The sequence below is a fragment of the Chiloscyllium plagiosum genome, unplaced genomic scaffold, assembly GCF_037043375.1.
Source record: "Chiloscyllium plagiosum isolate Xiang-an unplaced genomic scaffold, Cpla_swu_hap1 HiC_scaffold_31, whole genome shotgun sequence".
Lineage (NCBI taxonomy): Eukaryota > Metazoa > Chordata > Chondrichthyes > Orectolobiformes > Hemiscylliidae > Chiloscyllium > Chiloscyllium plagiosum.
The window spans coordinates 70,624,258-70,641,993 of NW_028270169.1; the positions used below are offsets into that span (position 1 = coordinate 70,624,258).

At 46.0% G+C, this 17,736-nt stretch overlaps 1 long non-coding RNA gene across 1 annotated transcript; it reads left to right on the forward strand.

Moving 5' to 3' along the window:
- The first annotated feature begins 2,723 nt into the window (after positions 1–2,723).
- Positions 2,724–17,490, forward strand: LOC148141989 (uncharacterized). Its single transcript, XR_015752302.1, has 3 exons — positions 2,724–2,846; positions 6,753–6,881; positions 17,377–17,490. It is a non-coding gene; the product is annotated as an uncharacterized LOC148141989 (long non-coding RNA).
- Positions 17,491–17,736: the final 246 nt, after the last annotated feature.

The following is a 17,736-nucleotide window of genomic DNA, read 5'->3' on the forward strand; positions in this document are numbered from 1 at the left end:
TGTAGACAGAGAGTGATGGGTGACATGTTGTTTTTCTGACTGGAGGCATGTGACCAGCGGTGTAGTTGGTCCACTGGTTTTTGTTATTTGGATAAATGGTTTGGATGGAAATATTGGTTTCCTGGTAAGTAATTGTTTTGGCTGACACTGAAATTGGTGGCAATGTGGACAGTGAAGAAGGTTATCTGTGATACAACAAGATGAACAGTACTGCTGGGGTAGTGGGCCGAAGAATAGCAGTTGGAGTTTAATTGGATAAAGGTGAAGAGTTCCATTTTGGTGAAACAAACCAGGGTGGGACTTGTACAGTTAATGTTCGGGCCCTGGGTAGTGTTGTCAGTCAGAGATCCAGTGACCCAGGTACACAGTTCTTTGAATGTGGTGTCATAGGTAGACAGTGGGTGAAGCAGGCGTTTGGGATGGTTACCTTCATTGGGGAGAGCATTAAGGGTAAGAGTTGGGATGTCATGTTGTGGCTGTAAAAGACATTGGTGGGGCCACCATTATAATATTGTTGATCAGTAGGAAGAACTCATCTAGTTCACTAACCTCCTTTAGGGAAGGACATCAAATATTCTAACCTGGTCTGGCCGACATGTGACTCCAGACCCACAGCAATATGGCTGACTCTGAGCTACCCTCTCAGTAATTAGTAGAGGGGTCAAAGAACGTTGTTCCAGGCAGTGACACCAACATCCCATGAATGAATATATATAAATACATATATCCCTCCCTACCTCTGCAAACCCCTCCAGCTGCAGCAATCCGTCCTGGCTTTGTGACACCCTGACCACTCTCTATAACACTCTGACCACCTCCAGCACCTTCACCTCTCCCTGTTCCTATTGTGTCAATGAACCCTGACCGTGGATCCCCTTCCCACAGCCCTCCTCCTGCGAGCAGACCCATTGCAATGCATTAACATTTACTCCTAAAACACTCTCTCACTTCAGGATTTTAAGTACTTTTTGGTGATCTTCTCAGCCTCATAATCTCGTATGATTCCTTTTGTCCTGAGTGAGGGATCAGTGGGAATTTCTTGCTGAGGTTTTTACTGTTTCAATTGATTGTCCTTTTGTTGAGTATTTTGCATTGTCCCTTCAAATGTTTTCCACTGTTCATTGACAGGCACATATTTCAGTCTGTTTAGCCTGTTTACCTTGGTCAGTTCTCCTCTCAAACTCATGTCATTGGCTACTTTTGTTTCTAGTTGTAGCTTGTCCTTTCTGTGATTCACTTTAAAACTTTATATTTCTTTAAACTGCACTTTATCACAATTTCCCGAAGGATCTCTCCAGGTGACATTACTCATTCACTAAGTTTCATTACACGGTCGCTGTGCGATAGTTATGTCCCAAGCCAGTTGCATAATGTGTTTTTCAAAGAAACACTGAAAAAAAAATTAACCGAACTCCTCTTCCAATATCAATGTTGCCCGTGTGATTGTCCCATATTATACAAATATTGAAATTTTCCAAAATTATCACAATGCCTTTGTTAAAAAATTCCAATGAGTTCCTGTTTAATGCAGTGATGAGCAACGTAATGCTGTTCGGTGGCTAAAACTGTTCTGCTGCTTGTGTCCTTGGCAAGTAGTCGCCAGAATTTATATTCAGACTGACTCTACTTCATGATCTGAGGTCAAATGCTTTCTGTGTAATGCCTTTGTTAACCATTATTGTTAGTGTTGCCCATTTTGCCTGAGTTTGCACAAGATTACGAACCACTGAATATTTTTGTTCACCCTGTATCCATGTCTCCCTGGTGTCTAAATCTCTTTTATCTCTGTGTCACAAATCCATCTACCGTATTGCAGCAACGTTGTCCATTTAAAAAATAAACATAATATACTCTCTTCCACAATGTCCTGTCACAAATCTATTTGCTGATGTACAATTTTAGTTAAACTCTGTCCCATCCTGTTCCTTTCTGCTTGTCTTCAGCCACATTCCCATGCTGTTCCATTGCTTCACCTTTTCCCTTTGGATTTGGAAAGCTCCTTTCACCTGCATCCTCTCTGTCAGTTTAATGCCCTGTCCATAAACCTAGGGACATGATTGGCCAGGACACTGGTCCCAGCACAGTTCCAGGGGGACCATCCTAATAGATTTTTTTTAAAATCAGGTATGGGATGTGAGAGTCTCTGGCTGACCAGCCTTTCTTCCCCAGTCCTAGAAGCCCTTGAACTGAGTAACGTGCTCGGCCATTTCAGAGGGTAATCGAGAGGCAAACACTTTGCTGTGGGTATGTCGTGCAGACCACGTGAGGATGGGCAGATGTCCTTCTCTAAAGGACAACTGTTTGGATTTGTTGTACATCAGTAATGGTTTTATACTTATTTGTGGATTGTTAATTATTATTTTTAAAATTATTGATTTCAAATGTCTCCTTTTCAGATGGCAGGATTCAATCCTGCCTCCCCTGAACATTAGCTGAGGTTTTGGATATATTCTCTCGCAATAATACCACGAGGCCATCACTTCGCCTGCTCACTGGGTGATCATCCCTGAGCACTGATACCAGGGCATCATGAAGCTAAACCCATTCTTCCGACACAATTGTGTGATCCTGACACCTTCCAGCAATCTGGGACTATTACTTAATATCGCTCCATTTTCCAGATCTCTGGAACTCAGTGCCATTCTCCATGTGTAACCCTCACTGCATCTGTTTAATTTCCCATTCTGTCTATTTCTCTGTCTCCTGTAGGTACTCAGGAAAGTCCTGACTCAATAGCCTTCCCAGCTGCTGGGTGGATCGTCCATCGCCACATTGAACACAGTTGGTCTGCCAGAGAGAGACAAAGGGAAAGGAGATCTGGAGCTTTCAATAAATCCTGTAGTGAGGTAAGGTCACCCACAGTGCACAGAGCAAAGAACAATGAGAGGGCTCCAAACATCTGTGAACACAACATGACATAGATACAGTGCTGGAGGGGGAGCACAGTACACACACAGGCCCCAGGCTCAATCACCACCCCCATGTAAGTTCTGTTACATTAAAACTCACTACTCTGCAACAGTGTATCTATGGCATGTCTTGTGGTCCAGTGTCTTCAATAATTTTTAATTCCTATAACCGATCCTATCGCTGTAACCTCCTCCCTTCCCGATAGTCCCTACACATATTTGAAATGCACTGCATTCCAGACTACCATCCCTATCCCTGTAACTTGTTTCACTGTCTACAACATGCCTTATCTCCATCGTCTCCTCCTCCAATAAGGTTAAAAAAAAAGAACTGCAGATGCTGGAAACCAGAGTCTAGATTAGAGTGGTGTTGGAAAAGCACAGCAGGTCAGGCAGCATCCGAGGAGCAGGAAAATCGATGTTTCGGGCAAAAGCCCTTCATCAGGAACAGAGGCCTGGATCCTGCAGAGTGGGGAGATAAGTGAGAGGGGGTGGTGGGTGGGGATGGGGAGAAAGTAGCATAGAGTACAATAGGTGAATGGGGTGGGGAAGAAGGTGAGAGGTCAGAGTGGAGGATGGGGAAGGTAGCAAAGTATACAATGGGTGAATGGGGGTGGTAGGTCAGAGACGAGGGTGGAGTGGATAGGTGGGAAGTGAGATAGGCCATTAGGACAGGTCATGAGGGCGGTGCTGAGCTGGAAGCCTGGAGGTGGGGTGAGATGGGGGAAGGGGAAATGAGGAAACTGGTGAAGTCCACATTGATGCCCTGGGGTTGAACTGTTCCGAGGCAGAAGGTGAGGCGTTCTTCCTCCAGCCATCGGGTGGTGAGGAAGTGGCGGTGGAGGAAGCCCAGGACCTCCATATCCTCGGCAGAGTGGGAGGGGGAGTTGAAATGTTGGGGCACAGTGCAGTGGGGTTGATTGGTATGGGTGTACCAGAGATGTTCCCTAAAGTGCTCTGCTAGAAGGTCCAGTCTCCCCAATGTAGAGGAGACCGCATCGGAAGCAACAGATACAATAAATGATATTGGTGGATGTGCAGGTAAAACTTTGGATGTGGAAGGCTCCTTTGGGGCCTTGAATGGTGGTGAGGGGAGAGGTGTGGGCGCAGGTTTTGCAATTCCTGCAGTGGCAGGAGAAGGTGCCAGGAAGGGAGGGTGGGTTTTTGGGGGGTGTGGAACTAACCAGGTAGTCACGGAGGGAATGGTCTTTGCGGAAAGTGGAGAGGTGTGGGGACCGAAATATATCCCTGGTGGTGGGATCCGTTTGGAGGTGGCGGAAATGTCGGCAAATGATTTGGTTTATGCGAAGGTTGGTAGGGTGGAAGGTGAGCACAAGGGGCGTTCTGTCCTTGTTACGGTTGGAGGGGTTGGGTCTGAGGGCGGAGGTGCGGGATGTGGACGAGATGTGTTGGAGGGCATCTTTGACCACGTGGGAAGGGAAATTCCGATCTCTAAAGAAGGAGGCTTACTGTTGTGTTCTGTGGTGGAACTGGCCCACCTGGGAGCAGGTACGGTGGAGGCGGAGGAATTGGGAATAGGGGTTGGGAATTTTGCAGGCGGTAGGGTGGGAAGATATATAATCTAGGTAGGTGTGGGAGTCGGTAGGTTTGTAAAAAAATGTCGGTTGTCATTAATGGGGATGGAGAAGGCCAGGAAGTGGAGGGAGGTATCAGAGATGGTCCAGGTAAATTTAAGGTCAGGGTGGAATGCGTTGGTGAAGTTGATGAATTGCTCAAACTCCTCGAGGGAACACAAGGTGGTGCCAATGCAGTCATCAATGTAGCGGAGGGAGACGTGGGGAGTGGTGCCATTGTAACTACGGAAGATGGACTGTTCACTGTAGCCAACAAAGAGACAGGCATAGCTTGGGCCCGTACGGGTGCCCATGACTACCCCTTTGATCTGCAGGGAGTGGGAGGATTTGAAGGAAAAATTGATAAGGATGAGGACAAGATAAACAAATGAGAGTATCGGTGGAAGGGTACTGTTGTGGACGTCGGGAGATGAAGAAACGGAGGGCTTGGAGGTCCTGGTCATCGTGGATGGATGTGTAGAGGGATTGGACATCCATTGTGAAGATGAGGCGTTGGGGGCCAGGGAAACGGAAGTCTTGGAGGAGTGGAGGGTGTGAGTGGTGTCTCGAACAAATGTGGGTAGTTTCTGGACTGGGGGATAGGACAATGTCGAGGTAGGCAGACATGAGTTCGGTGGGGTAAGAGCATGCTGTGACAATGGGTCAGCCAGGGTGGTCAGGCTTGTGGATCTTGGGAAGGAGGTAGAACCGGGCAGTGCTGGGTTCCTGGTCTGAGGTTGGAAGCTGTGGGTGGGAGATCTCCTCCTGAGGTGATGAGGTTATGTGTGCTCTGGGAGATGACAGTTTGTTGATGGGAGGTGGATCATGGTAGAGGGGGTGGTAGGAGGAGGTGTCTTTGAGTTGGCATCATGGCTTCAGCGGTGTAGAGGTCAGTGCACCAGACTACCACAGCACCCCCTTTATCTGCTGGTTTGATGGTGAGGTTGGTATTGGAGCAGAGGAAGTGGAGGGCTGCACGTTGTGAAGGGTGAGAGGTTGGAGTGGGGGATGGGGTAGATAGGTTGAGGCGGTTAATGTCTCGGTGGAAGTTGGAAATGAAGAAATCGAAGGCAGGTAATAGGCCAGCGCGGGGTGTCCAGGTGGGTGGAGTTTATTGGAGGCCGGCAAAGGGTTCCTCAGAAAATAGGCGGGAGTCTTCTTTGTAAAAGTAAGCTCTGATGCGGAGATGGTGGAAGAAGTGTTCGATGTCACGGCGTGTATTAAATTCATTGATGTGTGGACGGAGGGGGATAAAGGTGAGGCCTTTGCTGATGACTGATCATTCGTCCTCAGTGAGGGGGAGGTCAGAGGGAATGGTGAAAACTCGGCAGAACTGGGAGCTGGGACCAGGCGTAGTTGTGGAGCTGGGGGAGGCGATGGAGCCTGTAACTGGAGTGGGTGTGGTGTTAGGGGGAATGGGGATGGGGTCATGAGCAGGGGTGGTGTTCCCCTCAGGGTTCTGGGGGCGGGGATGGTGACGGGGGGACCTGGGGGGGGGTGTCAGCAGAATGCAGGTGAGTGGCATTGGTGGGGGCGGAAGTGGTGGCAAACACGGCAGTGGGGGGGGGGGCTGGAAGTCACTGAGTGTGTGACATCAGCGATGATGTGAGGGGCGGAAGTGATGTCACTTGTGGTGTATGAGGAATTGTGAGGGGCAGAAATAGCATTTACTTTTCTTTAACCAATAATTTCCTGTCACAAATCTGTTTGACAATGTCGTATTTTAATTGAACTCAGTCCCTTACTGTTTCTTTCTTTTGGTTTTCATTCACATCTCCATGGTGTTCCAATATTTCAAACTTTCTCTTTGGACTTGGGAATTTCCATTCACCTGAGACCTGTCCCCCTCCTCATCTGTGTCCATTTATAACACACTGCATAATCCTGGTACCAGAGGAGCCTATCCCAATAAAATAGCTCAGTCCTCCCTGAGTACTGGTAGCAGTGCTCACTGGTCAGAACCACTTCTGATGATACCATTGTGTGATCCTGATACATTCCTGCACTCTGCTGATATCACTGTCTCTCTCCATGTGATATCCCTCACTGTGTGGGTCTAATTGCTGCCTCTGTCAGTGTCTCTCGCTCTTCCAGCTATTCCAGATACTGAGCCAACAGAATTCTCCACTCCAGAGGGAAGTAACTGCACAGGCCATGGATGGAGACTGGGAATTTCCAGATCTCTGTGGGACTCAGTGCCATTCTCCATGTGTAACCTTCATTGCATTAGTCTAATTTCCCATTCTGTCTTCTTCTCCGTCTCCTGTAGGTATTCCTGATGTCCCTGACTCAGCAGAATTCCCAATTCCTGTCTCGTCCATCACCACATTGAAGACAGTTGGTCAGCCAGAGAGAGATGGAGAGTGAGATCTGGAGCCTTCAGTAAATCCTGCAGCCGGTAAGATCACTCACAGTAAACAGCACAGGGAGGAGTTAGTGGACATTAATTCAGACCCTGAGGGCATGATGTAGGAACAATGCTGGGCAAGGAGCATGAGAAAAATCTCAGGCTTCATAATCACCATCTTGTCTGTAAATTCATCTGTTCCACAAAACCCTCCCTACGTCTGTCAGTTACTCCATTGTCTGTTTCATAAATACCACTTCCCCAATCTCTATCAGCCCCTACAATCCTGCTTATCCCTGTAAGCTCCTCATATCAGTAAAACTCTCCAAGTTTCTGCCTTTGCCTTTAATCCTGGGTTCTGTCACATCTCTCCTTAACTGAAGAAAAACAACTCCTCAGGTCCTTCAGCTATCCGTGTCGGTGTAGTCCTTTCCAGACCTGAAAAACCTCCCTGTCTTTGTGACTTTGTTGAACTCCTACTACCTTCATGATCTCTGTAACCTTCCTGTCACGACAACACAAAGCTCTGTACCTTAGTAACCTTCCTCCAACTGTTAGACTCCTCCTTGTCTCTGGGCACAAAGCAGAGTGACTCTGCTTCTCTCATAAATTAGTTCCTGCATTTCTAATGATGACTATGAACTCTTCCTGTCTCTAAAACGCACTCAGTCTCTGTAAACTCTGCTGGTCCCGAATGATGTCATTTCCTTCGGTAACTGCAAACCTTTATACCTTTAATCTCCTCCAGACGCGACCACACAGTATATTTCTATAACGTCTATGAGTGATTGAGTCATAGAGATGTACAGCACAGAAACAAACCCTTCGGTCCAACCCGTTCATGCCAACCAGATATCCCAACCCAATCTAGTCCCACCTGCCAGCACCCAGCCCATATCCCTCCAAACCCTTCCCATTCATATACCCATCCAAATGCCTCTTAAATGTTGCAACTGTACCATCCTCCAGCACATCCTCTGGCAGCTCGTTCCATACTCGTACCACCCTCTGCGTGAAAAAGTTGCCCCTTAGGTCTCTTTTATATCTTTCCCCTCTCACCCTAAACCTATGCCCTCGAGTTCTGGACTCCCTGACCCCAGGGAAAATACTTTGTCTATTTATCCTATCCTATCCATGCCTCTCATAATTTTGTAAACCTCTGTAAGGTCACCCCTCAGCCTCCGACGCTCCAGGGAAAACCGCCCCAGCCTGTTCAGCCTCTCCTTGTAGCTCAAATCCTCCAATCCTGGCAACCTCCTTGTAAATCTTTTCTGAACCCTTTCAAGTTTCACAACATTTCTTTCAATAGGAAGGAGACTGGAATTGCAACAAAATATTCCAACAGTGGCCAAACCAATGTCCTGTGCAGCCGCGACACGACCTCCCGTCTCCTGTACTGAATACTCTGACCAATAAAGGAAAGCATACCAAATGCCGCCTTCTCTATCCTATCTACCTGCGACTCTACTTTCAAGGAGCTAGGAACTTGCACTCCGAGGTCTCTTTGGTCAGCAACACTCCCTAGGACCTTACCATTACGTGTATAAGTCCTGCTAAGATTTGCTTTCCCATTGGCCCATCTGGTCCAGATCCTGTTGTAACCTTCTTCGCTCTCCACTACACCTCCAATTTTGGTGTCATCTGTAAACTTATTAACTATATACCTCTTATGCTCGCATCCAAATCATTTATGTAAATGACAAAAAGTAGAGGGCCCAGCACTGCACTCGTCACAGGCCTCTAGTCTGAAAAACAACCCTCCACCACCACCCTCTGTCTTCTACATTTGAGCCAGTTCTATATCCATATGGCTACTTCTCCCTGTATTCCATGAGATCTAACCTTGCTAATCAGTCTCCCATGGGGAACCTTGTCGAATGCCTTACTGAAGTCCATATGGATCACATCTATCACTCTGCCCTCCTCAATCTTCTTTGTTACTTCAAAAAACTCAATCACGTTTATGCGACATGATTTCCTATGCACAAAGCCATGTCCACTATTTCTAATCAATCCTTGCCTTTCCAAATACATGTGCATCTTGTCCCTCAGGATTCCCTCCAACAACTTGCCCACCACTGAGTTCAGGCTCACTGGTCTATAGTTCCCTGGCTTGTCTTTACCGTCCTTCTTAAACAGTTGCACCACTTTTGCCAACCTCCAGTCTTGTGGCACCTCACCTGCGACTATTGATGATACAAATAGCTCAGCAAGAGGCCCAGCAATCACTTCTCTAGCTTCCCACAGACTTCTCTGGTACACCTGATCAGTTCCTGGGGATTTATCTACCTTTAACCGTTTCAAGACATCCAGCACTTCCTCCTCTGTAATCTGGACATTTTGCAAGATGTCACCATCTATTTCCCTACAGTCTATATCTTCCATATGCTTTTCCACAGTAAATATTGATGCAAAATATTCATTTAGTATCTCCCCCATTTTCTGCAGCTCCACACAAAGGCCGCCTTGCTGATCTTTGTGGGGCCCTATTCTCTCCCCAGTTACCCTTTTTTCCTTAATGTATTTGTAAAAACCCTTTGCATTCTCCTTAATTCTATTTGTCAGACCTATCTCATGTCCACGTTTTGCCCTCCTGATTTCCCTCTTAAGTATACTCCTACATCCTTTATACTCTTCTAAGGATTCACTCGATCTATCCTGTCTATACCTGACATATACTTCCTTCTTTTTCTGAACCAAACACTCAATTTCTTTAGTCATCCAGAATTCCCAATACTTACCAGCCTTCCCTTTCACCCTGACAGGAACATACTTTCTCTGGACGCTTATTATCTCATTTCTGAAGGCTTCCCATTTTCCAGCCGTCCCTTTAGCTACGAACAGCTGGCTCCAATCAGCTTTCAAAAGTTCTTGCCTAATACCGTCAAAATTGGTCTTTCTCCAATTTAGAACATCAACTTTTAGATCTGGTCTATCCTTTTCCATCACTATTTTAAAACAAATCGAATTATGGTCGCTGGCCCCAAAGTGCTCCCCCACTGAGACCTCACTCACCTGCCCTGCCTTATTTCCCAAGAGTAGGTCAAGTTTTGCACCTTCTCTAGTAGGTACATCCACATACTGAATCAGAAAATTGTCTTGTACACACTTAAGAAATTCCTCTCCATCTTGAACACTATGGCAGTCCTCGTCGATGTTTGGAAAGTTAAAATCCCCTACTATGACTACCCTATTATTCTTACAGATAGCTGAGATCTCCTTACAAGTTTGTTTGGCAATTTCCCTTTGACTATTGGGGGGGGTCTGTAATATAATCCTAATAAGGTGATCATCCCTTTCTTATTTCTCAGTTCCACCCAAATAACTTCCCTGGATGTATTTCTGGGAATATCCTCCCTCAGCACCGCTGTAATGCTATCCCTTATCAAAAATGTCACTCTCCCTCCTCTCTTGCCTCCCTTGCTATCCTTCCTGTAGCATTTGTCTCCTGGACCATTAAGCTGCCAGTCCTGCCCATCCCTGAGCCATGTTTCTGTAATTGCTATGAGATCCAAGTCCCATGTTCCTAACCATGCCCTGAGTTCATCTGCCTTCCCTGTTAGGCCCCTTGCATTGAAATAAATGCAGTATAATTTATTAGCCCTACCTTTTCCCGGCTTGCCCTGACTGTTTGACTCACTTCTGTTCTCAGCTGTACCCGTCTCAGATCGAGCTCCCAAAATCCTCCCTGTGATTTTTATCACATCCCATCCCTGCATTCCTCCAAATCCGTGTAAAGTCCTTCCATTCCTAAAACCTTCCCTGCACCTGTCACCTGTTCCAGCTTCCACAACCCTCCCTATCTCTGTAAGATACCACCCCCACCCCACCCCGTCCCAGTGGTGTATCACTAAATGCCAGTAGTCACTATAATATCAGGGTAAGGTGTGAAAGCAGGAATACTGTACTGGGTTAGATGATCAGTCGTGATCATATTGAATGGTGGGACCGACTCTGTGGTCAAATGGCCGATACCTGCTCTTCTTTCCTGTGCTTCTCTATAAGCTTACTATTTATATAACCTCCTTCATGTCCCCACAGCCCTCCCTATCTCCATAAACTCCTTCAGTCCCCACGACTCTTCCTATCCATGTAACCTGAATCATTCCCCACAAACCTCCCTAACTCCATATCCTCTAAAAGGCCCTATGACCCTCCCTATCTCCATAATCTCATTCAGACCCGACGACCCTCCCATTCAATGTAACCTCCTTCAATCCCCACGATCCTCCTGATCTGTGCAACCTTCTTTAGGCCCAACAGCCCTGCAGCTCTCTTTGGCCTCTTTCAGGCCCCACAGCACTCCCTATCTCCATAATGTTCTTCAGTTACCACTGCACTCTCTGTGTCCATAATCTCATACAGTCCCCACATCACTCCCTATCTCCATAATGTCCTTCAGTCCCCATGACCCTACTTATTTCCAAAACATCTATTGCCTGTTGAACCTGTAAGCTACCTTGTTCAGATGGAAAAATACGAACTCCCTTTCTGCTGCCAGTCTGAAACCAAACAGTGTTAACCTGATAGTAGGTCAGGATCTGAAATATGTTTGAAAGGATATGTCAATGAACAATAACTGGACCCTTAGAAACACTTTTAATAAAAAGCGAATGTGTTTTTGAGCCTGTTGGATTTTATTTTTATTGGTGAGAATATAAATGTCATTATAGATACGGGTGTAGGAGTGGTTGTACCGAGGATACGGTTTATTTGAATTTTCAGATTCCTTTACTCAAGTTTCAATAAGGGCTAAAGAGTAACTTGGTAGAGAATAGGGCACCTTAACTGTCAGGAGGTGGGTGAGATATTAGACAAAATAGTGTTGTCAGAATTTACTGTGGAGAAAGACATGGAAGCTCAAGAAGTTGGGGAAATAAATAGCGATGTCTTGGAAAGAATCCTCAACAGAGAAGAAAAAGTGCTGGAATCTTAAAACAAATAAAGGTAGATCAATCCCCAGTCGCTTATTAGGTCAATCCGAGAATTTTGTGGGAATCTGGGGAAGAGATTGCAGTATCCCTTACAGAGATATTTATGTTCTTAACAGACACAATGAGTTACTGGAAGACTGGAGGGTGGCTAATGCTGTTCCATCACTTGAGGTCTGCAGGGAGCAGCCAGGAAATCACAGCCCAGTGAGCCAGTTACATGGAGCAGCACGGTGGCTCAGTGGTTAGCACTGCTGCCTCACAGAACGAGGGTCGCAATTTCAATTCCAGCCCTAGGCGACTGTCTGCGTGGAGTTTGCATATTCTTTCCAAGTCTGCGTGGGTTTCTGACAGGTGCGCCGGTTTAGACCCACAGCCCAAAGATGTGCAGGTTAGGTGAATCAGCCATGCGTTGTTCAAGAAAGGGAATTGAGATAATCCTGGGAATCACAGACCTGTCAGTCTTCTGTCTGTGATGTGCAGATTATTGGAGAGGACTCTGAGATCAAGGATTTATGATTCCTTGGAAAACCATAGTTTGATTAGCGGAAGTTGTCATGGCTTTGTAAGGGACAGGTCATGCCTCGAAAATCTTATTGAATCCTTTGAGAATGTGACAAAACACATTTATGGCTCATTGAGAAAGTACAGAACATGGGATAGAGGGAAACCTGTCTGTCTGGATACAGAATTCCAGGACCATAGAAGACAGAGGGTGATGACAGATGGAAATCATTCAGCCTGGAGCTCAGTGACCAGTGGTTTTCTGCAGGGAGAGGTCAAAAAATCTCTGCTCTTTGTGATTTCTGGATGACTTGGATGTGTGAGTGGAAGAGTGGGTACGTAAGTTTGCCAATGACACGAAGGTTGGTGGATTGGTGAATAGTGTGGATGTCTGCTGGAGGTTGCAATGGGACATTGACAGGGTGTAGAGCTGGGCTGAGAAGTGGCAGATGAAGTCAAATCTGGAAAAGTGTGGTTTCAGACTGCATTTTGGAAGGTGAGACTTGAATGCAGAATACAGGGGTAAAGGCAGAATACTGAATAGTGTGGAGGAACAGATGGATCTTGGATTTCATGACCAAAGATCCGTCAAATTTACCACCAAGCTGATAGTGTTGTTAAGAAAGAATATGTTGTATTGGCTTTCATTAGCTGGGGGATTGAGTTTTAAAGCCATGAGGTCATGCTGCAGTTCTATACAGCCCTGTTTAGACCCTGATTAGAATACTGTGTTCAGTTTTGATCCCTTCATTACAGGAAGTATGTGGAAGCTTTAGAGAGGGTAAAGAGGAGGTTTACTCGGATGCTACCTGGACTGGAGAGCATGTCTTATGAAGAAAGGTTGAGGGAGCTAAGGCTTTTCTCATTGGAGTGAAGAAGAGTGTGCTGTGACTAGGTAGAGGTGAACAAGATGGTGTGAGGCAAAGATAGAGTGAACAGTGAGAGGCCTCTTTATCCCATGGCATACATGGTACAAGGGGGGCATAATTATAAGGTGATTGGAGGATGGGTAAGGGGAGATTTCAGATGTAGGTTCTTTACACAGAGAGTGGTAGGTGCGTGTAATGGGACATTTTAACAGACTCGTGGATAGGCACATGGATGATAGCAAAATGAAGGGTATCTAAGTTAGTTTGATCTTACAGTCGGGTAAAAGATGGCCATGGCATCATGGCCGAAGGGTCTTGTGCTGTACTGTTATGTGTTCTACGTTCTGTATGGTAAACTGGGTAATAAGCTCAGATCCATGTAAAAGGATATGGCATTCAGGAGGAGCTAGTCAACTGGATACAAAATTGGGCTTGATGGTCGGAGACAGTGGGTGATGGGAGTCATTTGCCTTTCTGACTGGAGACATGTGCCCAGCAATGAAGTGGGTCCCCTGTTGGTTGTCATTTGGATAAATGGTTTGGATTGGAATATTGGTTTTGTGGTAAGTAAGGTTTTTGAGTGACACTGTAATTGTTGGTAAAGTGGACAGTGAAGAAAGTTATCTGTGATACAACAGGATGAACAGTACACTGGGATAGTGGGCTGAAGAATAGCAGATGGAGTTTAATTAGATAAATGTGAGGTGTGCCATTTTGGTGAAACAATCCAGGGTGGGACCTGAACAGTTAATGTTTGGGTCCTGGGTAGTGTTGTCAGTCAGTGACCCAGGGATGCAGGTACACAGTTCTTGTAAGTAGTGTCACAGGTAGACAGGCTGGTGAAGCAGGTATTTGGGATGGTTACCTTCATTGGGCAGAGCATTGAGAGTAGAAGTTGGGATGTCATGTTGTGGCTGTACAGGACATTGGTGAGGCCACCATAAAAGCATTGTTGATCAGTAAGAATTACTCATCTGGTTCACTTATGTCCTTTAGCGAAGAACATCTGACATTCTAACCTGGTCTGGCCTGCACTTGACACCAGACCAACAGCAATATGGCTGACACTGTGCTGTACTCTGGGTAATTAGTGGGGCAAAGAATGTTGGTCCAATCAGTGACACCCACATCCCATGAATGAATAAATAAAAATACACATGTCCCTCCCTACCTCTGCAAACCCCTCCATCTGCAGCAATCCGTACAGGCTTTGTAACACCGTTCAGGCCCTGACCACTCTCTGTAACACTCTCACCACCTCCAGCACCTTCATCTCTCCCTGTTCCTTTTGTGACATAAAACCTTGACAATTATTCCCTCTTCCATCTGACCTTCTCCGACGAGCAGACCCTTTGCAATCCCTTTAAAACTTACTCCTAAAACATTCTCTCACTTCAGGATTTTAAGTACTTTTTGGTGATCCTCTAAGCCCGATAATCTAATATGATCCTTTTTACTTGAGTGTGGGACCGATGGAGATTTCTTGCTGAGGATTTGTCTGTTTCAATGGAACATCCTTTTGTTGAGTGTTTTACACAGCTCCTTCAAATGTTTTCCACTGTTCATTGACAGGCACATATTTCAGTCTGTTTAGCCTGTTTGTCTTGGTCAGTTCTCCTCTCAAACTCATGTTATTGGTTATTTGTGTTTCTAGTTGTAGCTTGTCCTTTCTGTGATTCACTTTAGAACTTTATATTTCTTTAAACTGCACTTTATCACAATTTCCCAGAGGATCTCTCCAGGTGACATTACTCATTCACTAAGTTGCATCACACAACGGTCGCTCTGAGATAGTTCCGTCCCTAGCCAGTTGCACAATTTATTATTCAAAGAAACACTGAAAACTAATTCTCTGAACTCCTCTTCCAATATCACTCTTTCCAGTGTGACTATCCCACATTATGAGAATATTGACTTTTCCCAAAATTATCACAATGTGTTTGTTAAAAATTCAAATGAGTTCCTGTGTAATGCAGTGATGAGCAATGAAATTTTCCTACTGCAAAAAATACGGAGGTATTGCATTGAGGGTGAGTTGGAGGTTTGGATTAGGAGTTGGCTGGCTGGAAGAAGACAGAGGGTAGTAGTTGATGGCAAAGGTTCATCTTGGAGTGCCGTCACTAGCGGTGTTCCGCAATGATCTGTTTTGGGACCATTGCTGTTTGTCATTTTTATAAATGACCTAGAGGAGGGGTTAGAAGGTTGGGTGAGCAAGTTTGTGGATGATACGAAAGTCGGAGGAGTTGTTGATAGTGAGGAAGGATGTGGCAGGTTACAGCGGGATATAGATAAGCTGCAGAACTGGGCAGAAAGGTGGCAAATGGAGTTCAATGTAGCTAAGTGTGAGGTGATTCACTTTGGTAAGAGTAATAAAAAGATGGGGTACTGGGCTAACGGTCGGGTACTTGGTAGTGTGGATGCGCAGAGGGATCTTGGTGTCCATGTACACAAATCTTTGAAAGTTGCCACCCAGGTAAATAGTGCGGTGAAGAAGGCATATGGCGTACTGGCTTTTATTGGTAGAGGAATTGAGTTCCGGAGTACTGAGGTCATGTTGCAGTTGTATAAGACTCTCCACACTACCATCTGGAGTATTGTGTGCAGTTTTGGTCGCCATACTATAGGATGGATGTGGAGGCACTGGAACGGGTGCAGAGGAGGTTTACCAGGATGTTGCCTGGTATGGTAGAAAGATCGTATGAGGAAAGGCTGAGGCACTTGGGGTTGTTTTCATTGGAGAAAAGAAGGTTTAGGGGTGACTTGATAGAGGTGTATAAGATGATTAGGGGTTTAGATAGGGTCGACAGTGAGAATCTTTTTCCACGTATGGAGTCAGCTATTACAAGGGGGCATAGCTTTAAATTGAGGGGGGATAGGTATAGGACAGATGTTAGGGATAGGTTCTTTACTCAGCGAGTCTTGAGTTCATGGAATGCCCTGCCAGTAGCAGTGGTGGACTCTCCCTCATTATGGGCATTTAAGCGGGCATTGGATAGGCATATGGAGGATAGTGGGCTAGTGTAGGTTAGGTGGGCTTGGATCGGCGCAACATCGAGGGCCGAAGGGCCTGTACTGCGCTGTATTCTTCTATGTTCTATGAAATGCTGTTCGGTGGCTAAAACTGTTCTGCTGCTTGTGTCCTCGGCAAGTAGTAGCTAGAATTTACATTCAGACTGACTCTACTTCATAACCTGAGACCAAATGCTTTCTCTGTAATCCCTTTCTTATCCATTATTGTTCGTGTTACCCATTTTGCCTGAGTTTCCGCAAGGTTGTGATCCATTGAATATTTATGTCCACCTTTTGTTCACCCTGTAACCATATCTCTCTGGTGTCTAAACCGCTTTTATCTCAGTGTCACAAATCCATCTGCCTTATTGATAAGATTTCGTCCATTCAAAAAAAACATGATTTACTCTTTCCCACAATTTCCTGTCACAAACCTATTCACTGATGTACAGTTTTAGTTAATCGCTGTCCCATCCTGTTCCTTTCTGATTGCCTTCAGTCACATCCCCATACTGTTCCGATGCTTCACCTTTTCTCTTTGGATTTGGAAAGTTCCTTCCACCTGGACCCTGTTCCTGCATCCTCTCTGTCAGTTTAAAGCCCTATCCATAAACCTACTGACATGATTGGCCATGACACTGGTCCCAGCACGGTTCCAGTGGGATCATCCTATTGGATTTGTTTATAAATCAGGTGGGGGATGTGGGTGTCTCTGGCTGACCAGCCTTTATTGCCCAGCCCTAGCTACCCTTGAGCTGAGTAGCTTGCTTGGCCATTTCAGAGGGCAATTGAGATGCAAACACTTTGCTGTGGGTATGTCGTGCAGACCACGTGAGGATGATCGGATCTCGTTGTCGAAAGGACAAGTGGGCGGCACGGTGGCTCAGTGATTAGCACTCCTGCCCCACATCACCAGGGTCCCAGGTTCGATTCCAACATTATTGTGTGATCCTGAAGTCTTCCAGCACTCCAGTGATATCACTCAGTCTCTCTCCATGTAGTATCCCTCACTGTGTGGGTCTAATTGCTGCCTCTGTCAGTGTCTCTCGCTCTTGCAGCTGCTCCAGATCCTGAGCCAACAGAATTCTCTACTCCAGAGAGACGCAACAGCACAGGCCAGGGATGGAGTTTGGGATTTCCCAGATATCTGTGGGGCTCATTTCCATTCTCCTTGTGTAACCCTCACTGTATCAGTCTAATTTCCCATTCCGTCTATTTCTCTGTCTCCTGCAGATACTCAGGAAGTTCCTGACCTAATAGACTCCCCAACTGCCAGATGTCTCATCCATCACCCCATTGAAGATGATTGGTCAGCCAGAGAGACAAAGGGCAGGGAGATCTGAAGCCTTCAATAAATCCTGCAGTGAGGTAAGATCACTCAGAGTGCACAGAGCAGAGAGCAATGAGCGGGTTCCAAGCATCGGCTAACAAGACATGATATAGATACAGTGCTGGAGGGGAGCACAGTAGAGGCACACCCCAGACTCAATCACCACATCTACTTTAACCTATGTTGCACTGAGACAGCATCGAGAGTTCAGAGTTATCAATCCAGGTCTGCGCTGTCTTAGTGAGCATCAGGACAACAGAGGT